Source organism: Mustela putorius, unplaced genomic scaffold (assembly GCF_011764305.1).
Source record: "Mustela putorius furo isolate JIRA1106 unplaced genomic scaffold, ASM1176430v1.1 tig00000198_pilon_pilon_pilon, whole genome shotgun sequence".
Taxonomy (NCBI): Eukaryota; Metazoa; Chordata; class Mammalia; order Carnivora; family Mustelidae; genus Mustela; species Mustela putorius.
This window is the reverse complement of record NW_025421311.1, coordinates 6,975,790-6,994,930: the sequence shown is the minus strand read 5'-3', so window position 1 is coordinate 6,994,930 and position 19,141 is coordinate 6,975,790. Positions and strand designations below refer to the sequence as shown.

At 44.3% G+C, this 19,141-nt stretch overlaps 1 long non-coding RNA gene across 2 annotated transcripts in view; it reads right to left on the bottom strand.

Annotated features, from left to right (window-relative positions):
- Positions 1–2,166: 2,166 nt before the first annotated feature.
- The window catches only part of LOC106007050, a 42,253-nt gene continuing 25,278 nt past the window's right edge, over positions 2,167–19,141 (bottom strand). The window contains exons 4-5 of one of the 2 annotated variants that reach the window (XR_006605964.1): positions 17,037–17,201; positions 2,167–3,445 (exon numbers count right to left, since the gene is read on the bottom strand). This is a non-coding gene — a long non-coding RNA (uncharacterized LOC106007050). Of the gene's footprint in view, positions 3,446–15,463; positions 16,663–17,036; positions 17,202–19,141 lie in introns of those variants that run through there. The other variant, XR_006605965.1, reaches the window with a different exon arrangement.

Genomic DNA, 19,141 nt, shown 5'->3' with positions numbered 1-19,141 from the left:
TCTTTGCAGAAATGTCTGTTCATGTCTTCTGCCCATTTCTTGATTGGATTATTTGTTCTTTGGGTGTTGAGTTTGCTAAGTTCTTTATAGATTCTGGACACTAGTCCTTTATCTGATGTGTCGTTTGCAAATATCTTCTCCCATTCTGTCAGTTGTCTTTTGATTTTGTTAACTGTTTCCTTTGCTGTGCAAAAGCTTTTGATCTTGATGAAATCCCAGTAGTTCATTTTTTCCCTTGCTTCCCTTGCCTTTTGCGTTGTTCCTAGGAAGATGTTGCTGCGGCAGAGGTCGAAGAGGTTGCTGCCCGTGTTCTCCTCAAGGATTTTGATGGATTCCTTTCGTACATTGAGGTCCTTCATCCATTTTGAGTCAATTTTTGTGTGTGGTGTAAGGAAATGGTCCAATTTCATTTTTCTGCATGTGGCTGTCCAATTTTCCCAGCACCATTTATTGAAAAGGCTGTCTTTTTTCCATTGGACATTCTTTCCTGCTTTGTCGAAGATTAGATGACCATAGATTTGAGGGTCTATTTCTGGGCTCTCTATTCTGTTCCATTGATCTATGTGTCTGTTTTTGTGCCAGTACCATGCTGTCTTGATGATGACAGCTTTGTAATAGAGCTTGAAGTCCGGAATTGTGATGCCACCAACGTTGGCTTTTTTTTTTTTTTCAATATCCCTTTGGCTATTCGAGGTCTTTTCTGGTTCCATATAAATTTTAGCATTATTTGTTCCATTTCTTTGAAAAAGATGGATGGTACTTTGATAGGAATTGCATTAAATGTGTAGATTGCTTTAGGTAGCATAGACATTTTCACAATATTTATTCTTCCAATCCAGGAGCATGGAACATTTTTCCATTTCTTTGTGTCTTCCTCAATTTCTTTCATGAGTACTTTATAGTTTTCTGAGTATAGATTCTGTGTCTCTTTGGTTAGGTTTATTCCTAGGTATCTTATGGTTTTGGATGCAATTGTAAATGGGATTGACTCCTTAATATCTCTTTCTTCTGTCTTGCTGTTGGTGTAGAGAAATGCAACTGATTTCTGTGCATTGATTTTATATCCTGACACTTTACTGAATTCCTGTATAAGTTCTAGCAGTTTTGGAGTGGAGTCTTTTGGGTTTTCCACATATAGTATCATATCATCTGCGAAGAGTGATAATTTGACTTCTTCTTTGCCGATTTGGATGCCTTTAATTTCCTTTTGTTGTCTGATTGCTGAGGCTAGGACCTCTAGTACGATGTTGAATAGCAGTGGTGATAATGGACATCCCTGCCGTGTTCCTGACCTTAGCGGAAAAGCTTTCAGTTTTTCTCCATTGAGAATGATATTTGCGGTGGGTTTTTCATAGATGGCTTTGATGATATTGAGGTATGTGCCCTCTATCCCTACACTTTGAAGAGTTTTGATCAGGAAGGGATGTTGTACTTTGTCAAATGCTTTTTCAGCATCTATTGAGAGTATCATATGGTTCTTGTTCTTTCTTTTATTGATGTGTTGTATCACATTGACTGATTTGCGGATGTTGAACCAACCTTGCAGCCCTGGAATAAATCCCACTTGGTCGTGGTGAATAATCTTTTTAATGTACTGTTGAATCCTATTGGCTAGTATTTTGTTGAGTATTTTCGCATCTGTGTTCATCAAGGATATCGGTCTATAGCTCTCTTTTTTGGTGGGATCCTTGTCTGGTTTTGGGATCAAGGTGATGCTGGCCTCATAAAATGAGTTTGGAAGTTTTCCTTCCATTTCTATTTTTTGGAACAGTTTCAGGAGAATAGGAATTAGTTCTTCTTTAAATGTTTGGTAGAATTCCCCCGGGAAGCCGTCTGGCCCTGGGCTTTTGTTTGTTTGGAGATTTTTAATGACTGTTTCAATCTCCTTACTGGTTATGGGTCTGTTCAGGCTTTCTATTTCTTCCTGGTTCAGTTGTGGTAGTTTATATGTTTCTAGGAATGCATCCATTTCTTCCAGATTGTCAAATTTATTGCCGTAGAGTTGCTCATAGTATGTTCTTATAATAGTTTGTATTTCTTTGGTGTTAGTTGTGATCTCTCCTCTTTCATTCATGATTTTATTTATTTGGGTCCTTTCTCTTTTCTTTTAGAAACCAAAGAAACAATAGAACAAATCAACGAAACTAGGAGCTGGTTCTTTGAAAGAATTAATAAAATTGATAAACCCCTGGCCCGACTTATCAAAAAGAAAAGAGCAGGGAGATCTTTTGATCCTATTTCTCCTTGACTTTACAGATCAGATAATCCTCTCTGGGCGACATCTCGCTTTCAGCATGGAGGACTTGGTTCTGGTATTAAATTTTGTCCATTTCTGGGAGGAAGGGTTTGAAACTCATTCCAGTATCACCTTCCCTAGAATTGCGAAGATTAGAGAGAACATTTTTTGAAAAAAAAAAAAAAAATCATTCACAGCTCATCTCCTTCTTGAGAGCCAGAACGATTCCTTTGAGAATTCTTTTTTTTCTGGTCCCCTTCAGCAAGGTGGCTTTAGCTCATGCAGTTTTCAACTGATTCAAGTCAGCTTCTATCGCCCCAACTTGGAGGCGCTCCTTTGTTTTGAAGAGTAAATATTTGACTGCTAAGTAAATGCCTTCAGCGGCAATAATGACTTCACTTGAGCAGAAGACAACAATCAAGTCGAGAGAATACACGCTGGCTGATGATCAAAAAATCTGTGGCCTTTAGGGCTGTCACTTAGGATTGCAAACTCACTCCGATGCCAAATCCTAAGATCCGTCCTCTGATTAGTCCAGATGGAAGAGGTCTGTAGGACATGGAATCTGCAGGGTCCTGTAGATTATCACCTTCCAATCAAACACAATCCACTGGCACATAATTATGACTTTTAATCTGATGAACTATGAGGGAACACTCTGTCTCCTTGCAAACCAATTGCTTCCTTACAAATGCTGGATTTTTGGATCACTCTGCTTTTTTTACAATCACAGGGTGACCTCTCTGGCTACCGTAAAAATGCCAACAAAGATTTTCTGTGAGGACAATATCTGATTTTGAATTTTTTTGCTGGTCTGGAGCACGTGTGGACACCCCTGAGATATTCAACAGCATAGTGAGGGACAGAGCCATCCTGAACAGTACAGCGGTGAGCTGGGGGGGTTTTCCAGAAGGCCATGATGCGGAGTCCTCCGTCACTCCTGCCACCACCCAGCCTACATATGTCTGTTCTACAATGTGTTCGATTTTCAGGGTGACTGCAGGCCTTCCAGAAAAACAAACAAACATCTCAAGTGTGTCTCACGATTCCCGGTTTCAGGATTCCTCTAGCCTTGAAGCAGCCCAGGGGGCTCTTCCCCAGGACCCAGGTGAGCCTTTCTTACCTGGGCCACCGAAAGGCTTCTCCCTTTTTGAGGCTTGTCATCCACAGTGCTCTAACCATGACCTCTCTGGAGCGGCGGGTGCGGGCCTGACAGAAAGGAGAGCAGCACGTGAGTAGGAGTAGGCGTGCAAGCAAGCGTGTTTCACACGCCGGGTCACCTGGAGGGTGGCTGACAGAGGTCCGAGCCGTCAAGCACTGCGACCAGCTTCACTCCAGATGCCTCCCACTCACTGCCAGACACAACTTATTTTTTGTGGATTATCTCTGGCCAAATGTTATCTCCCTGGCTTTCCTGTGCCCTTGAGGGTGCTCCTGGGCATTTCCCACCCCCCCCAACCATCTATCAGATAATGATTACATAAAAAAGCAAACAAGTCTTAAATAAACCTGGGAAAATAAAGCTACTGCAAATAACTTGCTTTTGTAATACAAAAGCAATACGAAAGATTTTCGGATCGTCTTTGCTGCCATACATTACAGCGAGCACAGAGCACGAGATGATTTGAACATTCTGTCTCTAATTCCTCAGCCCTGAGTCCTCAAATAAATCCCTTACTGAAAGGATTTCATGTTCCAGCAATCACATTTCGGCTGCTCTCAACACGGCACCTTAGCTGTTTTCCTGAGTGTTACCTTTTAACTATTTCCACCACATGAGACAGAGATTTTTTGAATGTTATATACTTACATTATCTTTCTGAAGCATTTTTCCCCCTAGAAAAATGTATGCATTCTAATTTATCAGGTAAAGCATTAAGGGTGGTGTCCTGATTTAGAACATTTCTATCTCTCTCTGACATTTAGTAAGCTGTTAGCGACAACTGATGAGGGAGCTTACTGTCTTCAAGTTACATCAGTTATATAGTGCACGGAATGAGAATATATTAAGCTTATTTTTAGAATGTTCCCTCTTATAAATGCATCCAGACGTCATAGAGACTTAGCAGCCCCAGTAACGTGGGAAGTGAACTTGTCAGATATCACTCCCTTCGCAGGTCAGGTCCAATTGAAACTTAGAAAGGGAAGTAGGGGACCACTGAAGAAAATTCCAAGTGATTCAAGTAGCAGTATTTATAAACCTCTGAGTCAGTGGTGATTCAGCGCCAAAGCAGAGTGCTAAGGACACTGTTTAAAGAGACAGTGGTGTGAATTTAAGGCTCGGACCACCTGTGGTTCGTATTTGTGGGTATTTGGTGGTATGAGTAGGCAAAACATTTGGCACAAAACCGTTTCACTCCAGGCTCATTTGTGTAATTCTTCACAGACTTGAAAAGCAAATTTAAACTCTTCCTCCCCATCATTTTTTTTTTAAATAATTCAAGCAGAAAAGGAGGTATCTTGTGAAAGTTCATTTAAAATTAAAACGGGAAGTCTCACTGGATTTTTAAAGCACAGGACTGGCATTTCTTGAGTATTTCACACCAGATACACCACAATTATGTGTTGGTCCCATAATACCCATTTTACAGATGTGAAACTCGACTTTGAGAGATTTCAAACTTGCTGAAAGCAACACAGCTAATAAGTAATTTTCAGTCGTGATTTAAACTCAGATACTTGCTGTCAGACCAAAATTCCCTAAACTGCGCTGTCTCCTGCGGTAGAAAGAAGCAAAGCGCCATGTCGAATGAGCCAAACTTCCAAACTCAACTTGGGTTTAGAGTAAACTCTAACCATGTTAACCACTAAATGATGGAGATAAAACATCAGAAATCATTTTCGAAATTTTGGAAGATAAAAGTATAATGTAAATGAAGACAGTACCTGTCTGTCTTTGGATTGATCCTGGTAAAATTATAACTGCCAATTTTCATCCTTTTTCCTTTTGAATGTTGAAGACAGATTCAGGGCAACTTTGTCATATTAGTGATGATCGCTCTATGTGTATCTGACAATTTTCCTTCCAGAATGATGTTGGATTATGACGAGTTTCCTAAGTGGAATATGTGGGGGACCACGTATTCAGGTTTTTGACATCAGTTGGTCATGTGGGGACAGACTCCTGCAGAGATTTTAAAAGGGCCGGAAGCATGCGATGCTTAACAATGTAGCGTGTTCTTCTGGCCTCCCGCGGCAGGACTGTGATGGGGCCCCCGTCCCACCAGAGTAAATCTGGCTCCTTGAATGACTGGACCCCTTCCATGGCTGGCCAAGGTGTGTGTGCAAGCGGTACAAAGCAACCGCAGAAACGTTATATCCTTGGGGCACGGACAGCCCTTAGAGCTATAGAAAGGAAACCATGCGGAACGGGAAGGTCCCCAAAGACTGGGATTCATAGAGCAATACATCTTACACCCATCCATACATTAATTTATCTGGGGGCCATAGGGCTGTCAATCTTTTATTATTCAACTAAATTGTTAAGAAGAAAAAAAAAAAAAAAACCTTGTCATCATTTCAGAAATGAAAGGCCACTTTAAAGACAAAACAAGGAAGGAGCTGAGATGGGAGAGAACAGCCTTCTGAATGGAGTAGGTTTACCTTCCCTAAAAACTCACTATCTGGCGCTTAGCTCTAATTTTGGCCTCCACCTGTCGCGAACTAAGTCATGGGTCAGCACGAACTGTTGCCAGACAAACCTGGACAGTGAAGGGTCTGGAAGCCACACACAAGTCCTAGAACTTTGGCTCACTCACCAGACCTGAGGGAAGTCTGGAAAAAGTGCCCTAAAAAGAAAAAAAAAAAAAAAAAAAGCCCAGAACAGGGTCTTATGCATACGGTGTGCTCGAAAAGTGTTCATTGTCGCAACTGAAGAAAGCTGAGGAAAGGCAGACAGGGAGCACCCCAGGGCTCCCTTGAGGATGCCCACTCCCCTCAGTGCACTGCTGGGAGGCATGGGGGTGGGGCTGCAGCATGAAGGTCAAAGCCCTCCCCTCAGGCACCAGCCCGTCAGCCCCAAGACCCAGACTGAGGCCATGCTGCTCACAGTGACTGAGCATTCCCTAAGGAGCCCCCACGCCATCCTCTGCCTCAACAGGCCTTGGGATCCTCTGGCTGGGACCTTCCGTAGAGTCCTGCAGTGATCACCAGCTTTCAAGATAAGCAGACCTGGCTGGAATCTTATTAACATCTACAGACGTTCTTCTCCTCAGACTAATGGCGCCTGAGGACCTACATTAAAACATGAACAGGCCAACTGCATTGAACACAGGCGTAAACAAAAATAGAAAGTTTATGTACTAAAAGCAGTTATTAAAATACCCCACTAAAAATCAGGGCTTATGCCTTATTTAAAAAAAAAATATTTTTATATCTCCATTCATTTTGAATGTCAGTCTTACTGGATCAAGTATTCTTGGCTGCACGTTCTTTTCGTTTAGTTTCCTGAATACTTCTCGCCGGCCCTTTCTGGCTTGCCAGGTCTCTGTGGACAGGTCTGTCATTATTCTGACGGGCTTTCCTCTGTACATAAGGAATCTCTTCGCCCGAGCTGCTTTCAAGAGCTCCTGTCTAAAATTACGATTCATCATTTTCACAAGAGGTCTTTCTAGATTCTATGATCTTGGGGGCGGACCTTTCTGCCTCTAGGACACAAACGCTGGGTGCATTTGCCGGACTGGGAAAATTTTCGTGGAGAATTTGTTCAACTGTATCTTCTAGTCTTCCTTCTTTCTCCTCCCCCTCAGGGATTCCAGTAATTCTGACGTTGGAATGTCATGGTGTCATTCATTTCCCTAATTCTGTTTTCATGGCTTCTAAACTGTTTGTTCCAGGCAAACACTGTTTTTCCAGGCAAAACCTGTTTGTTCCTGATCCTTCTTCGCTACTGGTTTGTCCTCCAGATCACTAATTCTATCTTCTGCCTCATTACCCTAGCTGTTAGAGAATTTAGATTCGATTGGAACTCATTGAGATCATTGTCAACATCTTCCCTGGTGGCTTTCACTTCTGCCCTAATCAATTCCATTTTGTCATTAAAGGCTTTCTCCAGCCTAGCCATTGCCTGGATTCTTGTTAGCCTGAACTGTTTATGTCCATATCCAATAGCTGTGATGGAGAGGTCACAGTCTCCGAATTTTTCCTCTGTTGGGTGTTCCTCCTCCTAGTCATTTTGGTGAGAGGTGGCTGAGGGAATGTGTAGCTGAATATATCAACCATGATCCAGGCAAGGTGCACCCTGGAAGCTTCTGAGCAATCAGGAGTCCCCACCAAAAAGAAAGAGAAAAGAAAAAAAATAGGGAGAGAGAGAGAGGAAAAAAAAAAAGAAAGAAAAAAGAGAGAGAAGGCTCAGCCCAAATGGGCCCCAAAGGTAAGACTTACAAAGTATACAAATAAAAACAGACAAACAAAAGGACTGGCAAAAGTAAATGACAAGGAAAAAAATAAAAAGCCCAGCCAAATGAACCCCAAGTATAAGATTTATATACTACCAGAACTGACAGAAGTTTGCTCACTTCTACGGAACCCCTCCTTTCTCTGTGGTTCATAGGAAAACAAGGCTTCAGCTATATCTCTCCATCAGAGTGTTTTATTTTCTAATTGTCCTTTCTACCTTCATAATGCTTTTTCTTCCTTGCTCGTATCTCGGATAAAAGGTTAAGAAAGGTTTTTCTTCTCCACTTGCTCCTGTCTCCCTTCCCAAGGACCGATGAGGTAGTTTAGTGCTCTCAGACATTTGTAGGTTTCCCTGCAGGACGTTTCTTCTATTTGTATGACCATCGTTAACCATCAGCCTTACAAATTCCCAGGCATCCATCATTCTCCATTCAGACTTAAATATATGTATCTCGGTGGAAAAATGCACACACACACACACACACACACGCACGCATGCACGCACACACGCACACAGACGCGCACACACGCACGCACATGTCCGTAAAGACCGAGACTCACAGCCACACGGTTTCCTCACCATCTTGTGCCCCACTGGAAACTCTGTTCTGCATTTTGTCAGCTTACAGTCCTTTCTGAAGTATTTTGGGATAAATCTCGAAGGGTGAAGTAGCCCTGGGTGTCGGCACAGCAGCTCCCAGCCTCCCCCCGACCCTGGCAGGGCTCTCTCAGCGAGGGCTAAGATTTGGGGCTGGGACCCTCCTCCCTCTGTTCCATGAGTCTCAATCTCCTGTCTTCTCCCTGGTCGCGCTGACCTTCTCCTTTGTGCGGAACACAGTTGTCATGTCTGATGTCCTACACATTTTTTAATGACTTCCGGAGTTCTCCACCACATGCCCAAGCGTGTTTTGTTTGCTTGTTTTTAATCCTCCCCCAACAGTTCTGTCTGAAACTCCATGAGCACTTCAAATTTGCAGACTCGAGGCTTTCTCCAACCCAGCAAAATGTCCTCTATTATTTCCTGAATTAATGCATTCCTGCATCTGTTCCCTTTCCCTCCTTTGGAAGTCCTATTATTCACATGTTAGGTCTCTGCATCTGTCCTCCGACCCTTTTTAAAAATTTCTCATAATGATTTCCATCTCTTTGTGTTTTTCCTTTTTTGTGTGAAGCTCTCTTTCGCTCGATCATACAGGCACCAATGTGAGCCCCAGCAGAGAACAACAGTGCCTTCACTTCAGCTCTGGAACACGTAAAGTTAAAAAAAAAAAAAAGCTGGGGGGAGCCTCTTTTGAGGTCGAGCCTTTTTTTTTTTTTTCTCATATTGAGATGGAATTTCTTTAAGAGCTATTGTTATTTTTTTCAAATGTCATCGAAAAATTAAAGTTGTCTTTCCTCTCCTGTGGTTCTTGTTTACAAGGAGCTGCTAGTTTGGGGCCTTCTGCTTGTTTTTCCTCCTCTGGCTGCCCGGTCCTATAGGTGCTGCTGTTACAGTTCTTCCCGTTCAAGGCCCTGTTCCCTCTGGGCTATTTGCTGAGCAGGTGAGGAGGCTCTTGAACGATGATGGCAAAGCTGAGTGGAGCAGGGGTGAGGTACGGGGGATGTAGCTCCTGGCAAGCAGTCAGCCTTTGCTCATGGTCAAATGTCTCCTGGACAATTCTTCTCCATGCAAGGACCCAGCCACCCAGATTGATCCTTTCCATCCAGTGGATCTTTCATCCTTCAGAACTTACTCATGATTTTCTGTGGGATCCCTGGGTGAAGCCAGGAACCCATACACGTTTCTGAAGGTGACGTACGTGTGCTGTTCAGATAGAGCGGGGCAAGGAGCTCATGTGCGTGTGTTGGGAGCATGTACAGGGTACAGCCGCAGTTTAAATAGGAATGGTCCGAGGCGGCTTTCCTAGGTGCACAACATAGAAGAGTGTTGAGCCATGAGGCTCTCTGAGGCATCAGCATCCCAGGCAGAGGGGCTAGCCAGTGCAAAGGCACTGAGGTGAGAAGAAGTCTGGAGTATTCAAGAAGCAGCAAGCGGCTGGCAGGACTGGAAGGCAGTGGAGTAAATTTGGAGGAGAATATTAAGAGATGGGGTTAGAGAGGTCACAGAAGGCCTGATCAGTGAAGAGGCTACTGCAATAATCCAGACAAGAGGCAGTGGTGGCGGGCTCTCTGGTGGCAGTGGCAGGGAGGGGTGGAGTGTAAAGTCATCAAATTGCAGATACTTTCTGAATACAAAGCCAAAGGGATTTCCTGACTGATTTGAGGGACAGTGTGCGATAAAGAAAGGGAATAAGGATTTTATTAACTTAAGCAACGCTGATGTAGCACTTACACTATGCGTAGGTACTGGTCTACGCATCTGACAAATACTAGCTCATTTAATCCTCATACTACCCTTACTTGTGGCCCTGGGTCCCTCCTCGAAGGACATTTTATTGGGGTTCCTCTACATATGGAAAAAAAAGAAAAAAACTCTGACTTTAAGGAGATGCTGAGATTTTGGCTTTAACAGGTGGAAGTATGGGTGCTACTGACTGAGATGAGGGAGACTGTGGGGTAAACCAAAGTTGAGAGTGGCAGGAAGATCAGGAATTTCATTTTGGGCATATTAATTTTGAGATATTCTTTCAGACCTCCAGTGGAGTTACTGAGTAGATGGTTGGATGGATTAGCCAAGATCCCAGGCGGGGAGGTGCAGCATGGGAGTTTAAATCCGGCAGTCACCAATACAGGGATGATCTATTTAAAGCCATGAGATGCCAGGGGAGAATAGGGAGAAAGAGGAGAGGGCCTAAGAATCAAGCACTGGGCATGGAGAAGAATATAAACCAGTAAATGAGGCAGCCTGTGTGTGGGCATGAATGCCAAGCGAGAAGAGTGTCTTTAAGAAGTCGAACGTGATCGATCATACTAAGTGTCGCTGGTCCATCAAGTGGGATGAGCACTGAGCATCGACTCTGTCCTCTGGCAGTCACTCATGACCTTGGAAAAGCAGTTCTGGGGAGTGGTGGTGGCAGAAGTGTGCTGATGGTTGAGTGTGGTGGAGCTGGAGGACGACACAGTGAACAGTCCGATCTCTCGAGAAGTTTTGCCACAAAGGGGTAAAGAAAAACGTGGAGTAGCTGAAGGGGGAAGTCACGTGCAGAGAAGACATTTTTATAAGGCCATTTAGATAAAACTGTGTTTATACGTGCTGGGAAATGGATGGTGACCCAGAAGGGAACACTCCTGGAGTGATGCGTGAATAGGCAAAGATGGTTTCATTACAAACGTCTTCAAACCATAAACTCCGAAGCACTGAGATTTACTCGAATTCATCACTCTTTTGCTTTTCAGCTGCTTTCATACCTAGCCGGTTATCAGGGTCAAATCTGTGTGAGAGCAGCGTGTCCTTGGGAAGCACTATACAGAGTCGCCTCCCCTGTGAGTCTGATGCGGAAACACCCCAGGTATGGGGGTTTGCAGGAGAAACATGCCAGTGCCACTTGCAGGGCTTCGAACAGGAGGAGGGGGCTGGCTGGAGGCATCCTTGAAGCTGAAGACCCAGGGCATGTTTGGTTCCACTGGTCGCGGCACCCTGGCGGCGGCACAGTCCTTCATGCCCTGTCCTCTTGCCTCCCCCGCCCAGACCCAAACCGTGGAGAGACCACGGTTTGCCTCCATGGAAGGCGGGCTGCCTCCCTGTGGTCCTCTGCTGCTTAATGCCCTCCACGTGTGTCCATCTTGCGATTTCAGTGTCGGATTATTTATTCGTTTACTTTATCTAAGTATTACTTTGCTAACAGTTGTTGACTCCTCTGGCTATTACCCTTCAAATCCAAAACCCTGCCAGATAGCTTTTAGCTGAAGAAAACTGAGGGAAAATGGGGGCCTTTAAACACGAATAATTGCAAGGTTTAATTCTTTTTCTTTTTTTCTTTCCCAAGCAAACATTTTTTTCCCAGTGTTATCGGCAGTATCTGTCAGGAAGGTCGATTCCCAAAGGACAGAAAGGTGATATACTCTGATTGTGACATGACAGGCGCCCCAGGACGGAGGCAGAGGCTTCGAGAAAGACAAAGGAGTTTAGGTTCTGAAAAGTCACCCACCGCTGACTCTTGTCCGCTGTTATTCCCCTTACTCGGTCTCCTCCTGAAGATAATTTCCAATCGACTAGCTTCTAAGTTTGAAAAGTGCTATGTTTTGTGCATTTGCAAACCTGGGGTGACACTGGAGACAACACCCCTGTTCCTGCCGTTGGACCGTCTGTGGAAGGGAGGACACACTGCGCGCTGGAATCCGTGTTCGCCGTGTGCTCAATGCACACGTCCTGCCACGACCTGCCGAGAGGTCACTCTCCTCCTTCCGACCACGTCTAGTGAAGGAAGGCTTCATATGGTCTCCAACCTCTGCTCGGCAGGGCCCAGCGGTGTCAGCCACATAGAGGCGTCCAGGGGGATTTGTCAAATGAATGAATACATTAAGTAATTAATAAACCAGGTAACTTGGTCATTCATTTCTGCTTGAAAATAACTTGCCATTTAGAAGACAGAGGACAAGACATCTAGTTTTCAGTTTCACCGTAAATGAACTCCTTTGGTCACTCCACCCATTCCCAACACTTTTAACAGAATTAACCTTTTTATTTGCTTGTGTTTGGAGGCCTCTTTGTTTTCCTACAGCTCTCATCTTGAGTCAGGTGGCAAAGAGGTAAAATCTAGTTTAGTGTATCTATTTGTGCCACAACAAGCTTTCAGCAAGGAGTATAATTTTTCTCTCCTCTCCACCAGGCTCCCCATGAGGTAGATGTGGACTGCTGTCCCTCACTTCAAAGATTTGGTAAGGACCTGCACCTCTGCCTGGGAGGTCCCCCTCTCCTGTCCAGCCAACAAACTCCTGGGCAGGGAGGCTGAGGGGATTCCTATGAGAAGCTGTTGTTCGAACCAGAAGCTTTGATTTAATGAGAAGTTTGAGTAGGTGGTTTTCATTTCACCTACCTCTTTATATGACATTAGGTAAAATTCTTAACTTCTTGGATCTCAGTTACTTCTTTTACACAAATGTGGGTAAACCTGATCTTGATGGACTGTTGTAAGGATTTAGTGAGGAAATATATAAACATAGCACAGGCACAGCACGTTAGCTAGTGCTCAGCGATGACACTGCTATCATCACCATGACTGTGGACCACCACCATCATCATCAACACCATCCTCACCATCATCACTACCACCATCACTACCATCACCATCATCATCACCACCATCCTCACCATTATCATCACCATCATCACTAACCACCATCACCACCATCATCATCACCATCATCACCAGCATCACCATCATCATCATGACCATGGACCATCACCATCATCAGCGCCATCTTCACCATCATCATGATCACTACCACCATCACCACCATCACCAATACCATCATCACCATCATCATCACCACCACCACCACCACCATCAATACCATCATCATCACCAGCATCATCATTATCACCATTACCATGGACCATCACCATCATCAACACCATCCTCACCATCATCATCATCATCACCACCATCATCATCACCATCATCATCACCAGCATCACCATTATCACCATGACCATGGACCATCACCATCATCAACGGCATCCTCACCATCATCATCATCATCATAATTACCTCCATCACCACCATCACCAATACCATCATCACCATCATCACCGCCACCACCATCATCAACCCACCATCAACACCATCACCATGATCAACAACATCACCATTGTCTTCCCACCATCGGTTCATATATGATCTACTCTGTGATGCCTTCCTGGACTGCACACACCCCTGTATCATGGTACACACCCAGCACTCATCACACCACACTGTCTGTTCCTTTTCATGTTGGCTCTCTCAGGCTGAGCCACTTGATGGCAGTAACCTTGTTTTATTGCTCATTAGATCTCTGGTGTCTAGCATCTAACACTGAATCTGCTACCAAAGACTGACTCATTAAATGTGCTTTGAGAACATACGGGAATAAAATCAACTTTTGTTAAGGCATAAAGTTAGCATTCACCATGTATATCAAAGAGTAACATGAAATTGACAGACCTAAATCTAGGAGACTGAATGTAAGTATAATGCTAGTAAATATGGAGATTAATGGTAGGATTATATTGTTAGTAAGCTCTACATGCCATCTAGTAAATTGGGACTGATTTAGACATCAGTATACGGGGTTGTCTGGGTGGGTCAGTCAGTTAAGCATCTGTATTCAACTCAGGTCATAACCCCAGGGTCCTGGGAACAAGCCCTCACTTGGCTCCCTGCTCAGTGGGGAGTGTTTCTCCTTCTCCTTCTGCCTCTCCCCCCACTGTGCTCTCACACATGTTCTCTCTCCCTCAAATAAATAAAATCTTTTAAAAAAATCAATATACAAAATAAATTTATGCTCATTTATAGTACTAGGAGTATTGTTTTATTATTTGAAACATTTGCAAATACGTTAGCTGTGTTTTGTTTTTTTGACGTATTGTTGGATATATCTTCATTTTTTTTTTTTGAGATGACTCTTTGATCAAGCACACGATCCCTGATCAAAATATTGTCTGTCTGAGAGACTGCAAGTGCTTTAAACTTAGTTTGCTTTATTATAAGGTTTTAAAGCATTAATTTCTTTTGAGACAAACAAAGTCTGCCTGATTTCCTTTATGTTCGGTAGTGGTCAGCTCTGCAAACTAGGGGACAAGCAGAGATCCGTGAGAGATGCCATTCTGGATTTCTGTTTCCTGTGACCCTCCATTCCCAGTCACAACAACCTCTTCAGTGCCTTCTGAGCCCTGAAAAGCTAAAAGCTGCTACTGGAAGGTGAAGGCAAGAATGAGTGACTGTGGAGTGTGTGTGTGGGGGGCAGTCTCTCAGCTACTATCTCAGTAATTTTTGTTGCTTTTGTGGGAATTATAAAGATCCTGAAATTTGGAAATAACGAGGTGGTTGGAAGGTTTGACATTCTTTTTCCTGCATTCATTACAGAAACCCAAATTTCTGGGATGCCTGGACCCCAGTTTGTTTGGATGGCATTTCAAAATTAAACGGAGGTCTTCTTGGGCTTTGGGGGCCCTGGTATAAGTGAATTGGGATTGTACTTTCCATCAGTACAAGCTGATGGAAAGAAATGGGCATTGGAGCTGAGTAGACCTGCAGGCTTCCCCTCAGTTCTGCCGTTGCTAGCGTATTCATTTTTCTAACCCTTTACTCCTGGTCTCGTATCGGGTAATTATAATAGCTACTTGAAGAATAAACAGAAAAATCTCCATTAAGCATGTAGCGTAACTCCTGGCCCACTGTCCAGTTTCAGCGTAAAAGGAAGAGGCTGGGTCGGGGGAAGAACGACTGAAGGGCACTCTAGACGGGAAGAGACGTGGAGGACACACAACCAACTGCTCCATATGGAGCGTTTTGGGATCCTCATTCGAACGCCAGCAAACTATATTGGAAAGTTTAAATGCTGAGTGGATGCTTCATGATACTAAGGAATTATTAATTTTTAGGTGTAATCATGATATTGTTGCATTTAAAAAAATTGCGTTCCTGGCTTTTAGAAAATATACCGATATATTTGTGAATGATACAAAAAAGTCACTTCTAAACATTTTCTTGATAAAAAAGGTATAAGATATACAGTGCTCTTTTTTTTAATTTTTTATTTTTTATAAACATATATTTTTATCCCCAGGGGTACAGGTCTGTGAATCACCAGGTTTACACACTTCATAGCACTCACCAAAGCACATACCCTTCCCAATGTCCATGATCCCTCCCCCTTCTCCCAACCCCCCTCCCCCCAGCAACCCTCAGTTTGTTTTATGAGATTAAGAGTCACTTATGGTTTGTCTCCCCCCAATCCCATCTTGCTCTTTTAAAAATTCCAGCCTGTATACATAGATACAAACAAAATTTGACAAGGAAATAAGATATTACCATACATGTGAACTGGGATAAATTAAATGTCAGGGAAGGTGCATATCTGTCCGTTTCTATTCTTGTGGCTTTACTAAGCCAGCAGAGTAACCCTGGGCCATGACATGCCACTAAAGGAATTTTTAACATTTTCGGTACCTCATCAGTACTTCTTTTCTGATGTCATAAAATAAATGCAAGCAACTCTTAGATATCTTAAGTAATTCACATTTAAAATAAAATTACTACTATTCTTCTTTCACTCCTCTAGATTCCTGTAAGACCGGGCTGAGATTGCAAAGTGAGCTGTCCACAAAATTTCTCAAAACTACTCATCTGGGCACCTAAAAGGATGCTCAACATCACTCACCGTCGGGGAAATGCAAATCAAAACCACAGTGAGGGATCACCTCACCCCCGCCAGAACGGCTAAAATAGAAAACGCAAGGAACAGCCAGTGTTGGCGAGGATGTGGAGAGAAAGGTACCTTCGTGGAAAGGCACAGTGGGGGACCCACTGTGGAAAACAGTGTGGAGGTTCCTCAAAAAAGTTAAAAACAAGGTTACTGTACAATCCAGTAATTGCACTACTGGGTATTTACCCCGAAAATATAAAAACATCAATTCAAAGGGATACACGCGCCCCTATGTTTATAGCAGCGTTATTTACAATGGCTGAAGTTTGGAAGCAGCCCAAATGTCCATAGAGAGATGGAAGGATAAAGGACACGTGTCTCTCTCTCTCTCTCTCTCTCACACACACACACACAGGAATATTATTCAGCCATAAACAAGAATGAAATATTGCCGTTTGCAAGGTGGATGGAGCTAGGTAATGTTATGCCAAGCGAAATAAGCCAGAGAAAGCCAAATAGCATACGATTTCACCTATATGTGGAATTTAAGAAACAAAAACGAGCAAAGGAAAAAAGAGACAAAGAGAGGCAAACCACGAAACAGACTCTTAACTACAGAGAACAGACTGATGGTGACTAGCGGGGAGGTGGTTGGGGAGGGGTGAAGCCGGTGATGGGGAGGAAGGAGGGCACCTGTCGTGATGAGCACCGCGTGACAGGTCCAGAATCACTACCTTCTACACCTGAAACGGATAAAACCCTGTCTGTAAACTATATTGGAATGAAGATAAAACAGATATTTTTAAAAAGATGACTTGTCTGTGAAATCATGATCTTACTGATACTACGTAACCACAGAAGAAAAAAATTGCACGTTGATTTTGACAGAAGTCTGAAGAGTCTCGGTTACGAGACTGGGGATTCTGTGCGAAAAGAGATTCATGACTCTCCTTGACCAACTATAAGAGCATGTTACACACTTGGGGGGGAATGTCCAGCAGGAGAGGAGAGGGAAAGCATGCAAACTCATCTCACGATGCTGTCTCCCTCAAATTTCGTGGATAACAGACACGGGAGTGAACCCTGCCCGCCCTCCGGTCCTAACCCATGACCTCACCTCATGCTTCAGCGAGAAATGGGAGGTTAAGGGACTCTCTTCTTTCCACGTCCTGCACTGGTATCTGCAAATTTATCCTCTTCAGCATCTGCTTCTCCTCTTTTGCTCCAGCTTCAGAACAAGGAGGTCCCTTCTCTTCAATCTAGGTCTAGCTTTTTTGTTCACCTGCGTTAAAAAGTGTTTCTTTAATTGTGGCAAAATAACATAAAACTTCCCAACTTCAATATTTTATTTTTTATTTTTTTTAAAGATTTATTCATTTATTTGACAGAGAGAGATCACAAGTAGGCAGAGAGGCAGGCAGAGAGAGAGGAGGAAGCAGGCTCCCCGCTGAGCAGAGAGCCTGATTTGGGGCTCGATCCCAGGACCCTGAGATCATGACCTGAGCTGAAGGCAGAGGCTCAACGCACTGAGCCACCCAGGTGCCTCCATCTTCAACGCTTTAAACGATACAGCTCAGTTGTGTTGAGTACAGTCACATTATTGCGCACTCCGTTTCCAGAACCTTTTTCATCTTGCAAAACTGAAACTCTATACTCATGAGAGGGTAACTCCCCACCTCCTCAAAGAACGGCCACACTTAACTTTCCTGATCTCTTACCTCTCCTTCCCCCATGACAACCAGGATTCCCTCGTTTACTCTCCCATTCCCTGCGTCTATGAGCAGACTCTGTTTCTCCGCAGCATTGCCCTCTGCCCCACCGCCCCCCCCACCCCCCAACGACGCCCTCCTGGCTCTGCTCCTGTGGGCTGAGCATTCCTGCTGGTTTCCATTGCTAGATGTCGCTACATGTTCTGCCGCTCAACACTGTACATGCTGCTACTTTCCGGGTTTTGCCTGCCCTTGGCTTTGATCTCACTGCAGGAATTCCACCTCCCGCAATCTCAGTCACCCACTCCCATGGCTTCAAACTGACGTTTCCCAGGCGTGTATACATCTCCAGCCCAGGCTTCTAGCCTCAGCTTTAAGGTCAGCAAGATCTATTTAGGGACTGCACTGTGCCCTGTACTGGACAGACACTCTGATGGCACTAAGGTCTCAGAGATAGATGGTCAAGAGATGGAGACAAGCCAGCTTGCTGCAAAAGAGACCCTGTGTCTTATAACGCTGCCTTACTTTCCACTCCCAATCATATTCTAAAGCCATTTGCTCTTCTCCCGGTTTCTAGGATTCCACAATATCTTTCCAAAACCGTATTCACAACTGTTCAGCAGCCGGAGCTGGTTCCTAGGCACCCTTCTCCACCCCAGGGACACCGTCTCCCCTCACCCAGTCTAGGGGGGCTTTAACCACAGCTCAGGGGTTGATTTTATCTACAGCTCTGACTTCTCCCTGGAACTCCAGACACGGACTCGCTTTGCCAACTTGTCACCTCCACTTGGTTGCAAGAGTTACCTCGGATTGCACGCGGCCCCCCAGAAATTCCCCCTCTCTCCTCTCAGATCTGCTCCTCCTTCGGCAATCACTGCCGCCGTCCACTCGCTGCACGTGCCACGCATTCAGCGGTCTTCTTTGATGCCACTTTGTCTCCCGTTCTCCCTATTTAACCCATCACCCAGGGCTTCTCACCTCCACACACAAACATGCCCCAATTCCGTCTGCTTCTTTTCGTCTCCACCAGCATCACCTTCGTCCCCCTGAGTCTCTCCCGCAAGGACAACGGTCATCGCTTTCTGACTTCACCTGGCTTTGTGCCTGTCCAGCCTCCACAAAGCAGCCAGGGATCACCTAAAAATGTACACCTGGACAGATCACTCACCTGCCTAAAACCAGGCAATGACTTATATATGTGACTTCCTATAGTCTTCAAAATGAAATTCAAACACATTTTCCTATGTCTGGGTCACACGGCCTTTGAACTCACGTTGGGTTGACCTGGGCAACCCTGGCTCCTCTCTCCCCTTTCTTGAGCTGGCCAAGTTTTTCTGTGTTAAGGATTCTGTCCCCTCTGTATCCTGTGCTGGGAAGGGCCTGCCCCCAGGGTACAGAGCCTCCTTTTTCTTCCTCATTCTGATTGTGCTCAGAGAGGTCTTTGTAGCCATGCAATTTAAAATAGCCATTGGCTGCGCTCTCTCACATCAGCCTGTTTTCATATCTGCACAGT